Here is an 11342-nt window from a genome sequence, read left to right on the forward strand (position 1 = left end):
ACATGAGGACACTGGTGTATACTTTCTGAGGTTCTCTGATCTAATTTTAATTTCGAATTATGATATCATGATAGAATTATAATATTAACTGAGATTACAGCGTCTTTGATTATATCAGCTTATATACTTATACCAAATTGTTAGTACAGAAACTCAATGGCAGTAATATTGCTACTTATTGTCTCATCCTGAAATCATGAAAATATGGCCCTTCCTGTGAGTTCAATCCTTTCTAAGCCGTAGATGCTTTGTTTTACATTCCAAAAGCCTCAAAGAGTGCTCGCAAACTTTAGCATACATCCAGTTACTCACCTGGAGTCATCAATAAAATGTGGATTCTAATTCAGGAGATCTGAGGACAAGCCTGAATTACTGCTTTGCTCACAAGTTTTGCAAACGTCACTTAGAGCAGCAAGAGTCTACGGCTTAATTCCAGCTGGACACATATTGAGAACAAATCTGCAGTATTGCCTCCAGCAAGCAGGCCACAATTCTTGGATACACAGCTTGAGTTACCCACAGGCTTTTGAGTCAAGATTTTGAGAAATCGTCAGTGGCATAGTATGTCGCTCAACAATGCTGAGCATTCTATGTATAGGTTTTTCGTAGGACTTCAGGCCATCAAAAAAGATGGAAAATATGAGTAGTAATTTAGGTGCTGTATTTAAGCACCACATGATATCCACTTATTAGCAAATTGTAACCTTACTGAGAACTTTACTTTTGACCTAATCAAGTAACTTACTTTACAGAGCTGTGAGTTCATCGTTAGCAAAATTTGTCTAAATTACTTGCAGACCACTTTTAACTAAAGTCGTTCTTTCCTCTGATATATATATATATATATATATATATATATATATATAAATAGAATGTTTTGATTCCTCTTCGAGTCCTATCACAAAAAATAAATACATTAGAGAGGTATGCCAACGGTAAGACTCGATCACAAAATCTGATCACAAATATTCTTATATCTACGAAGAATACCTAAGGAACACATTCTAATATAATTAATCTCATCCCAAGGAAGTGACCCTCAACACACACCAAAAAACCACACAAACAGAAAAAGAATCCTGGTAGTTTTTAGAACACAGGTGAGACTGTTGGATATAGTCTGCTTTGAACAATGTATTCTGACAGAGCTCCATCAGAAAGCACTGGGTTGAATCAGCAACACTTCATTCTGTAGTTTATCAGGAAAGACCACGAAATACAGTACTTTTCTTTTTTTTAATTCAACACACCTAGTTCTAAGACCACGTCCATAAATCATTGTCTGTGACCTCTGCAACCTCATTTCACTGCACCAGAGGGGTAAAAAGGCCTGCACTATTTCCTCGAGAAATCAAGAAAATCAAAGTCAATTTCCTTTTGAACTCTTCCTCTAAGGTATCGAGGAGAAGTAATCATCTTCTTACAAATCCTCCTACCACCTTCTTTTTAATGCTCACTAGAGACCTGAACATACCCTTATTTGACATCTCAAATGCCTCTCCTCATCCAGAATTTAACAGAGTCTGACCTTCAGAATATGATCCTTATTAAATCGACCAAACATGTGTCCTTCCTAGGAAAATGTGGTCACAAATTGTCTCCGTTGTTTCTTAAAGTGTCTTGTCTTGAAGAAAGAGAAAGCAATTTATTCCTCGAGTTATTCATTAATTTAACAGATGCATATTGATGGCCTACTCGGTGGCCTACTCAGCCAGCCCTGAAGATTCAGGGACAAGGAAGAAACGGACAGTCTCTGACCCATTCTCAACTTCTGGTCCTACAGTTCAGGAGTGGCCAAATTCAGACTTAAGTCTGAGTCCTCAAATGCTTGACCTTCAACTTCTTTGTACCTGGACACCAAAAAGTAGTTCTAATTCATTGGATCTCAATATTTGTGAAAGCCAGAATAAACTGTGGATTTTATAAAGTACTCCCTCCCCACAACACAAAAAATTCTGAATCAGTTCATCTGTGGTTATGATCAAACTTCTGTCTTTTTTACATGTCTGCAGAAGAGAGTCTCCATGTAGAAGATTTACCTGTTATGTGTTGTTTTATCCATGTATCATGTACTCATTCAGGTCCTAAGAAATGGATTGGGGAAACTAAATCAAGATGACTTATAAAGTAGCTTAACTGAAATTGTCAACTCCGAAAGTAAATATTAATGCATCTTTCTTTCTTTCTTCTTTCTTTCTTTCTTTCTTTCTTTCTTTCTTTCTTTTTTGCTGATGTACATTTCTTGGTGTGAAATTTACTGCTGAGAATACCTTTGGAATTAGAGATATCCAGTTAATATTATATTGTTCTTTTCTATATCCACTGCATAAATGGAATGCCACTATGAAAATAGTTCCACTTTATGTTTCATACCTAAGCTTGTATATTTAACCATAGGAGAAATAATATTTACTCAAAGCTAGAAGTCTAGACATATTTGATATCAGAATGTTTTCTGGGTACTAAGAAGAGTTTATTTTTATTTATTTATTTATTTTTTTTTTTTAGTGAACAGAAAATAAAGGTGGCATGCTGGGAGTATCATACTGCTTTCTGGGGAGTTACAGGGAAAATTGAGGCTTACAGCCAACATGAAGAATGTTACTATAACCAGCCTTGATTCTAGTAGTGTTATTTTATAATCCTTTTAAAAACCTTCATGGACTCTGATCTCAAAACTTACATAAAATAAGTTTCTGAATAATATTACAAAGAAAATTTGATTGCAGATTATTACTGGTTACCTCATACATTGTTTAGATTAATAAATAAATGTAGAGAAAAGATTGCCTATGTATTATGTAAAATGTACCACGGGACAATGTCTCTTTAAGCCTGTAAGCAGTTTAAATTATCAGGTTAAACAAAATACAAATACAAAATCATCTTGATTTTCCTCTAGTTTTTCCAGTCAGGATTAGGTAGATCTTTTATCTAATGTTAAAAAATATCTACAAAATGCAGAGTATGTTATAATTATTTAGAATTTTTGTAAAGTTCAATTTTTTAAACAAACATAATGTATCAGAATAGTAGGGTATCTACCATAAAACCACTATGGAATAGATATTTAATTTTCCTTGTTGCCAAAATAATTTCTTTAAGGAGTTTTATCTAGTTGTATCAGTATTGTGGCCTAAATATTTCAATAAACTCTTTCTTGTTTAATATGTCAAAAGCATTTGAAGCGCACTGAAACATTTTGTCTAACACAGTAGAAAACCTCATATGTTCAACTTATTAAAGATAATGGTTAAGAAGTACACTCAGACTTAGGTCAGACAAACTTGGCTCCAAATGTCAGCTGTGATTCTTCTTCACACATGACCTTGGATATATTACTTAACCTCATGATTCTTCTTATTCTCCCATGAAAAGGGAGCTAAATCTCATGGAGTTTTCCTAAGGGTTAACATTAATAAAGTATGGATCTTATTATACTTTTATTTTAAACAGGAGCCTAGTTGGCACAAATTATTATCATTATGAAATAAGTCCTAGTTCAGAGAAGCCCCGTTTGTGATAATTTCAAGGAAACTTTAGACAGGGTCATCTTGGAAGGTTTATCCCATTCAGCTAGGGAGGTCTACTCAGCTGAGTACACCAAGGTCAATGGCACTTGGACTCGGAAGGTGTTTGCTTTGGAAGAGTTTAATTTGATTTTTTTAATTACACTTTATCTCAATACCTCCGAATGATTTTTATATCCTTTCTTAGGCTGGTAGAGTTTATTGATTTTGACTCTTAGCGCTTTCTCTCCACAATCTGTAATTTTACCTGCTAGATATTTTCTGCTCTAAAATGTCTTTCAGGTTCCAAACTTTCCTGGGGGAAAAACTAAGAAGTTTAAACATAGCTAGTAAGAGGGTTTAAAAAGACTCTAGGGAACGTCTGTTACGGTTAAGCATCCCACTCTTGGTTTCAGCTCAGGTCATGATCTCATAGTTCGTAAAATCTAGCCCCACATTCAGCTCCCCACTAACAGCACAGAGACTGCTTGGGATTCTCTCTGTCCCTCCCCCACTGGCATGCACATTCTCTCAAAATAAATAAACAAACTTAAAAAAAAATAAAAAGGCCGTATGCGTTGAAGGCACGTATGCCTCCTGATGGAATTAAAATTTAAAGGGGACTAGTAAAGTTGACCCATTACTAGCTACCACTTATGAGGACCTGCTATTATAATATTCTGTTAAAAAAATACCCAAGTACTGCAATCAGGACTTGTCCAGTAGTAAAGACTATGTGTTTTCAATATATGCTCACATATATTAACAAAATCCTAAAGAAAACCTATTCTATTACAAATCTCCAGAAGAGCAAATGCTTTAAAACTTGAAGCTTCTGAGTGTGAAATTTATTATCAAGGGAAAGGCATAATTTAGTAAGAATCTTACTAAATAAAATTTAGAGTGTCAAATGGTGATCCATGCTGATATTTCTTAAAAGTAAGATCTTTATGTCTCTGTCATTAGAACATTTACTCTATCCTGGGTGACAGGGTATAAACTGACTTACAATACTGCCAAAAACTGAGATTTATACAGAAGAACTTGAAGAGAGAAAACAGAATGCGGTCAGAAAAATCTCAGGAAGAACAGTGAAGTGAAGTATACCTTGGGACTTTACATCTCAGAGCTCATAAAATGAAAAATGTACATTTATGTTTTCTCTTAGCTCACCTATAAAATGCAATACAAAAATTTCTAAAAGTAGAACATTTCATTGGTTCTATCATATTAAACTGGGAATAAAACAGTGCTTTAGTAAGATTGTTGTAAAAGTCATCAAGGTTGTTGCCGAGAGAACTGAAAAAAAAATCATAAAACTTCCCAAATTATTAACTATATTAACTACAATTAACATGTTGAAAGGCAACTTGGTAAACAGCTAAGGTTTGCCATTCAAACCTAAGGATACTACATCCTATGGCAAAGAGATTAATCCTATGTCTAAGGACAAATAAAAGTTCTGCCATATTAAAATGGAAAACCAAACCTTCAAAATGTCATTATGATCAACCAGTAATGCATTTGCAAGACAAAATGAAGATAACACTTCAAAGAAGATAACTAAATCCAAACTCACTGAAATGTATAAGATATATACAAGAGAGCTAGTATATAATAACTTAAAATAGAGATGCCAAACACGAACAAAATTGACTCATTATTAGAACACGCACAGTCAATAGAAAAAGATATTGAGATTAACTCAGTGTTGGAATTAGAAAACAAAGACTTAAAATACACATTTTAAGTAAGTCCCAGAGCTTAAAGGCAATAGGGGCACTTGGGTGGCTCATATCGTTAAGTGTCCGACTCTTGATTTCAGGTCAGGTCATGACCTCACAGTTCATAGGATCGAGCCCCCATCAGAACCTGTGTCACCATGGAGCCTCTTGGGATTCTCTCTCTCCTTCTCTTTCTGTGTCTTCCCCACTTGTGCATGCATGGTCCCTCTCTACCTCTCTTTCTCTCTCTTTCCCTCAAAATAAATAAATGAAAGTTAAAAAAAACCTTAAATACACTACTACTACTAATAATAATCACCACAAGATACATGGACTTAATTTAGAATCAACAAAAAACAAATCAATTAGAAAAACCCAAATATCGGGGCGCCTGGGTGGCGCAGTCGGTTAAGCCTCCGACTTCAGCCAGGTCACGATCTCGCGGTCCGTGAGTTCGAGCCCCGCGTCGGGCTCTGAGGTGATGGCTCAGAGCCTGGAGCCTGCTTCCGATTCTGTGTCTCCCTCTCTCTCTGCCCCTCCCCCGTTCATGCTCTGTCTCTCTCTGTCCCAAAAATAAATAAACGTTGAAAAAAAAATTAAAAAAAAAAAAGAAAAAAGAAAAACCCAAATATCTGGAAATTAAATAAACACACATACAACATACTGTTATGATCTGAATGTTTGTGCCCCACCAAAATTCAAAGGCTGAAAGCCTAATCTTCAAGGTGATGATAGTAAGAGGTGGAGCTTTTGGGGATATTATTTTTAATTATAAAATAATAAACACTTTCCACCTTCCCCGCAAGATAGAGAAAAAGTTTCTGCTCTCATCAGTTATATTAAGTAATCCTCTGGATGTCCTAGCAGCCAGTAACAAATTAAAAAATGGGAGACATATACCATAGACGTAGACTGAAATATTAAAATGTTCATTTTCTCAAAATTCATGTATAAATGAAATGTAACCCCAATTAATTTTTCAATATGCTTTATTTTGAGAATTGGATGGTATATCCTAAAATTTATATGGAAATAAAGATAAAACCAGCCCAAACAATCTTTAAGTAGAAAAACAAATCTAGAAGATGTACACAACTTGATTTCGAGACTTTATATAAAACTACAGATATTGAGACAGTGTAGGAGTATGGAATTGGAAAAAGAATAGGTATAGATTTAATGGAATAAAATAGAGAATCCAGAAATAGGGCCATATATTAAAATGATTTGGCAAAGGCATCAAAACAATTCAATTGAGAATGGACAGCCATTTCTACAAATAGTGCTGAAACAATTAGGTGAACAAATAAAAAAGAACCTTAACATCTATCTCATATTACACAATAAAAATTAATTATAGGGACATTTGGCTGGCTCACTCGGCTAAGCATCCAATTCTTGGTTTAAGCTCAGGTCATAATCATGCTGTTCATGAGTTTGAGCCCCATGTCAGGCTCTGCGCTGACAGTGTTTGGGATTCTCTCTCTCTCCCTCTCTCTCTGTGCTTCCCCACTTTCTCTCTCTCTCTCCCTTTCTCTCAAAATAAATACATAAACCAAAAAAAAAAATTAATTCTAGATGATCAGCAGCCTATCCTTAAAACCTTGTCTGTCTGGAATCACGTGATAACTTCAACATCTCTTAAGCTTTGCACATTCAGACTTGTTCAGCAACAAGAACATCTCACAACCCAGCAAAGGAATAAACCATTTATTTAGCATCAGTCAGATTCTGTCAGACACTGAAGGCAAGATTGATAAGAATTTGCTTCATGCTAGATAGAGCTCCAATAAAACAAGACTACAAGATCCATATCCTATTTGAAACTGAGACATAATGTTATCGATGTTATTCCAACTGTATTTTATCTAATATTTTAAAACAAAAACATATAAAGGGATACTGAAGTATGGTCAGAGATTATAGTTTAATTGCAAAAATATGAGCAGTTGCTGGGTGACAGAGGGGAGTTCTCTAAAAAATAATCTAAAGGCTTTCAACAGAATGAGTTATCAGAACAGAACTTTGGATAGAGCTCTTGGTGTCTTCATCTCCAACCCAGAGCATGAAAATATCTGGTTCCCCTGGTGTCTAGCATAGTTAGGTAAAGGAGTACAAGGCTGGTAAAGCAAATAAGCTTGGGAGCTTGGAAAGCAAAAGCAAGTACAATGAAATAATTATGGAGAACGCAATGCCTCATGTCCAATGTCAACAAAGACGAAACTCACAAAATGAATGAAATGTGAGAAATTTAGACAAAATAATAAAAAAAAAAAATTAAACTGGAGCTTATCTTCTCCCCGGCACAGTTGTTTTTGTAAAGTGAGGAGCAGTGGATGTGAGACAATTGTGTACAGCAAGGGAAGAAAAGACGCTGAGAAGAAGGGTGGCTCCCAGTGGAATTTTACAAGAAAACAAATTCTGGCAACACTGTCGATGCAAATGTTTAAAACTATTTGGCTAGTTTGCTTTCCTATTCTTTTCCCATCTCTACGGCCACCCATTTCACCTCTCATAAAAACATCTTTATCAGCTTTTGTTTTCGTTATGGGCAACAAAAGCTGGGAAAAAGCAGTAGGAATGATTATGTGAATGAAAAAAGAATACATTTTGACCACGTGTGACAACACTCTCGGTATTCCGTGGGGTATGATTCAGAAGGCAGAGGAAGAATGGGGAGAAATGAGACTTCATTGAAATATAAAATGAAGAAGGGGTATAGCTTGTGTCGTTTCCGTGAAGCAGGGACTGAAGGTAGAAAAATAATCATAACACGGGAAGAATTTTATTAAATAAGCCATTTCTGGTTTTGCCCAAGCATCATGAATAGCAATGTACAGCTGAAGTTGTTTTTTGTATGTAATGTGATAGATCAGAATATATTACAAATCTAAAGGCATATACTTAACTGTTATATAGACCTACAGATATGGAGTTGGTATTTTGAGATCTCTCCCTTTGCCACTCTACAACTAACGTTGACTCAGAATTTTCTTACATCCATAAATTAAATGCTTGTTCTCAAATGAGTCAACTTCTAATGCGTCATTAATTCTAACAAGTCATAAGAAAACCTGTCTTTCCAATTGCAAGTTTTGGAAGCAGTAGTGGTGGTGTTTAATGGAGTTAGGGACAACTGAATTTGTACTTGACTCTCACACTGCTTACTAATTTGAACACACCCAATGCCACCGATTCCTTATCTGTTACAAGAGGAAGCTGCCTATGTGAACAAAATGGCATATGAGTCAGGCACTGTTCCAAATGCCTAGCATGTTGTGGTCAACAAGACAGGCAACATCTTTATACTAAAAACCTAGGGGCGCCTGAGTGGCTCAGTAGATTAGGCTTCCAACTTCGGCTCAGGTCATGATCTCATGGCTCATGGGTTTGAGCCCCACTTCTGGCTCTGGGCTGACAGCCCAGAACCGGGAGCCTGCTTCAGATTCTGTGTTTCCCTCTCTCTCTTACCCTCCCCACTCACGCCCTGTCTCTCTCTCTCTCTCTCTCTGTCTTTCTCTCTCAAAAAGTAAATAAACATTAAAAAAGTTAAAAGAAACCTAAATTATTGTAAATGAATAAGGCAGAAAATAAATGAACAAGGCAAGAAAAGACCCGTTCTGATAGATGGAACATAATGTAAAGAGGCCTGAAGAGGTACATTTGTTTCATTGGTAAGAAAAAAAAAAAAGAAAGAAAGAAAGAAAGAAAAGAAAAGAAGCCTGTGATGGTCAGAGGAAAGTAAGTAATGCGGAAAGTGATAGGAAATGGCGTGTCGTAGAAATGATCTGATCACACCAGGCCTTGTAGACAGTGATGGATGCCGTACGTTTGCCCCTCCCGACCCATTCTCTACCCTCTTTCGCCTGTTGTGTGCATCCAGAAATCCTAACTGTGTAAATTGCCGTAGTGAGTTGATTTATTCTCTCCAGCTGTGTTTGTCCAGTTGGTCACCCTGGAAGGCGATCCAGAAGACAAGAAGAAATAAAGGTTCTGGTATTCGTTCACCTCGGTTACTTCCCTAAAGAGTCAGCTGCATCACTTATGGAAAGTCCCGATCTCTGCGAGGTTGCCCTTGCATACAGTTACTCTTTCCAGATTCCCATAACTCCAATCCTTCAAGTCCAGGCTTGATGAGGGCCCCCCTGCTGTTTCTATTCTTAGAGCACTGTGCTATCCCCTGCTGGTTTACCTGAACTCTGACCATACTTATAACAATAATGCCATTATTCAATTATCTTTTAAATGCCAACGTTGAATGAGCTCTTTGTTTCCTGCTGGGACCCTATCTGGTACAAACATAGCAAAGATTTGGTTTTAATTATAAAATATACATTGTGGGCCAAATGCACAAAATGAGAAAAATATGATTATTCATCATCGGAAAACACAAGGCACTCTTACTTCCAATACAGAAAATGGAGTCATCAACATAGCTTCTTTTCCTTTCTCCCTCAGCTGATGCCCAACCAGTGGCCTGGCCAGGAGGTTGTATGTGTAGCCTTAAACAGCGCAAATCTGAATATTTTCAAATAAATATCTTGGCTCTTTTCTCTTTCAACTTCCTGACTTGAAGAGGCATAATGACATATCAAAAGAACCACGAACAATAAAAGACAAGTTGCAGAGAGTCTTAAGCGAAGTTTCACTTCCACACACACACAAATGCAAGACGAGAAAAATGATTTGTGGAATTAATTCTGCTCTGTAAGTGTCCCCTTGCAAAGCTATACACACAAACAAACAAACGAAAAGCATTGATTGTCTGGAATACTAGAAGGCATTTGCAAAATGGACTACTAGAATACTTGAATTTATTACACCTAAAGGGTTGCTTGCTGCAAAGCATTGCTAAATCATCATTTCTTCTCCTAAAGAAAGGGAATATTGAATTTTGTAAGACAAAACATCACACATAAGTAGACGCCATTCATTTGAGAAATATAGAGCTTCTCTTGAGACAGCTCAGATTTGCTGGTTTCTTTAGTAAAAGCTATAAATAGGAAGATTCCAAATCTGAGTCTAGGTTTGTACAAACACAGATAAAATGTTTGAGCTGTTCTCTGAAGCTGTATGAATTCCTCCTCCTAAAACTGCCTCCGAGTTAATACATTGTATTTACACAGGAAACCTGAAGCAGAGATTTGAAGAAGAATATGATGATGTTGATCCGAATAGACACTGAGTAATTGGATTATCTGAATAATTAAGATAAAAATTTAACTCTTCCTTTCGAGTCCATTTTGTATTTATTTATACTATTTTGTGAATGACTGATGTGAGGCAAGAGAGGTTTGGCAATCTTCTTTTTTTTCTTTTCTTTTCTTTTTTTTCCCTGTAACTGTTTATTTATTTATTTTGAGAGAGAGAGGGAGACCATAAGTGGGGGAGGCGTAGAAAGAGAGAATCCCAAGCAGCCTCTACCCTGACAGTGCAGAGCCCGTCTTGGGTCTCCATCCCACATGACCTCAGGAAGTCATGACCTGAGCCAAATCAAAGTTAATCAAGCTTAAACGATGGAGTCCTTCAGGCACCCGGCCATTTTCTTTTCAAATTAATTTGTGCAGAGAAGATAGATGAGGACAGGAAATTTGTTAACTTTCTATTAAAATGCAGCGTTTAGTCATGACTTTAAGAAAAGTCAGTCAAATTTACATATTACAAAGGAGAAATTTAAAAACTATATAAGAAAATTCAACCATACATCTTCATCAAGTCCAAATGCCCAAGACCTGTCCTTTTCTCTATTTATTGTAAGGTCATACAATTACTCCTTATAAAACAAATGATCTTTTGTCAATGAATTCAGTGAAGCCATGAGCAAGGCCAATGGAAGCACATGTTAGATGCTGAGTCATTGACAGGTAAGATCTTTGTTGTTGAAGATGGTAGGTGATGGTGATTTAAGTAGGGTTGGGGGAAATGAAAAAGTTTAATCTTACTCTTTTGCTGTTCAAGGGCACCTGGGTCTAGATATTCCAGTGAATCACATCAGTATACCTTACGCTATATTGAATGCTAATGAAAATCATGGATAATAAAGAAATTAACAACAACATAAACAGCAACAAAACACTCTCTTCATATTTCTAACAGGTTCTGGATATAC

This window comes from Lynx rufus, unplaced genomic scaffold, assembly GCF_022079265.1.
Source record: "Lynx rufus isolate CCGP_SWC_20201006 ecotype Redwood Valley unplaced genomic scaffold, mLynRuf1.p SCAF_5, whole genome shotgun sequence".
NCBI classification, from domain to species: Eukaryota; Metazoa; Chordata; class Mammalia; order Carnivora; family Felidae; genus Lynx; species Lynx rufus.